The sequence below is a fragment of the Seriola lalandi genome, unplaced genomic scaffold (genome assembly GCF_002814215.2).
Source record: "Seriola lalandi dorsalis isolate HSWRI2012SDOR001 ecotype SW California unplaced genomic scaffold, Sedor1 jcf7180002054966, whole genome shotgun sequence".
Lineage (NCBI taxonomy): Eukaryota > Metazoa > Chordata > Actinopteri > Carangiformes > Carangidae > Seriola > Seriola lalandi.
This window is the reverse complement of record NW_019525517.1, coordinates 2,218,960-2,220,500: the sequence shown is the minus strand read 5'-3', so window position 1 is coordinate 2,220,500 and position 1,541 is coordinate 2,218,960.

Below are 1,541 nucleotides of genomic sequence, written 5' to 3'. Positions count from 1 at the left end.
GTTGTTGACATTTCTTTAGTCTGAGGATGTTATGAAATTGATGCAGTACAAATCTAGTTTTATACAACTCACTCACATGAGATCTGATTCTGTCTCTGTCCGTCTCCATAGAAACAGAGACGCACTAAAGAGAAGCTGCACAGCTGTGACCACTGTGGGAAGACGTTTACCACTTCAACGAATTTAATAAAAATCCACCAACGTATCCACAGCGGAGAGAAACCACACACCTGTGAGCAGTGTGGGAAATCCTTCATTGAACTATGTTACCTGAAAGAGCATCAGGTCCTTCACTCTGAGGAGAAATACACCTGTGATCAGTGCGGAGGGACGTTCAACTCGCCACGTTACCTGAAAATCCACCGGCGATTACACGCTGGACAGAATAGGTCATCACTTCTCATGTATGTGCACGTTATCAGCTGATTGTTTGCCTCTACCATCCTCTGAAGACATCACCTCACGTGCATCGTATGTGCTAGTAACCTCTCCATGTGAGGCGGTTCTCCACTGTGTGTAAAACACATGAACCAAGAAAGACACCAGGAGCGGCGGGGGTGAGGACGATGTATTTATCTCTCTGGTGTGTGACAGATATAATGGTTGTAGATATAAATGGCTTCTGCTGAGAAATTATATGTGTACTATCGTGTTCATTGTATTCTGTATCGATGGTAACTGTATGACCTCATAATCAATGTGTCATCTGATGTACGGTGTTAGATGCCTCAACAAGCCCGGCTGAGGACACGGTCCGTGAATGTGGAAAAATAGAAAACCATAGCTCTAATCCATAGTTGGCAGGTAGGAGACAGGAAGAAGTTCTCACCTATAATAATTCACATAAGACACAGTGTGTAAAGAGAGGAAGAAAAGTCACTTGTGCAAAAACCTTGAGACGGTTGGTGACTGAGCAGATGTGATGTTGATTTCATCTCTGGTAACAGCTGATGTGTGTTGGTGTCAGCTGACGTCTAACGCCTCGGACACCAGAGGGCGGTCAGGTCTTCTGGTGATGGTTAAACAATGAACCCACCGACAGTAAAGTTTATTAAGTTTGTTTGAATTAGTTAAAACTAATTTATATATTAAACAAGTGGCTCCAGGAGGAGCGAGGGTTTGAAAACATAATACTGTGACGCCAAAGCTCTATTTAGTAACGACGCCTCGGCTGGATCATCGTGATCTGCTAAGATTCAGGAAGAGAGTGAAGGAGACTGAGCAAAATATAGAAATTAAAATATAGTCATTTATATCAAACCATCCCACAGATGCAACCCCCAAACATCAGAATATAAGGAGAGGTTTTTCCTTTGTTGGGGATTTTTTAATGTGGGATGTCTGCTTGACTTGTGTAATCTGAAGCCGCCGTGAGCGGCTCCTATACTGTGCTGGACTGAACTGTTAGACATCAGTTTGTTTGTGTGTTGTTTTCTTGCTAATAAACTTGCATTAGGTGAAACTCTTCAAGTGTCAGTGTGATAAATGATTCCTCGTCTACAGTTGATTTTAATTCACCTATTTAGAGGGTTTCTGTGGAA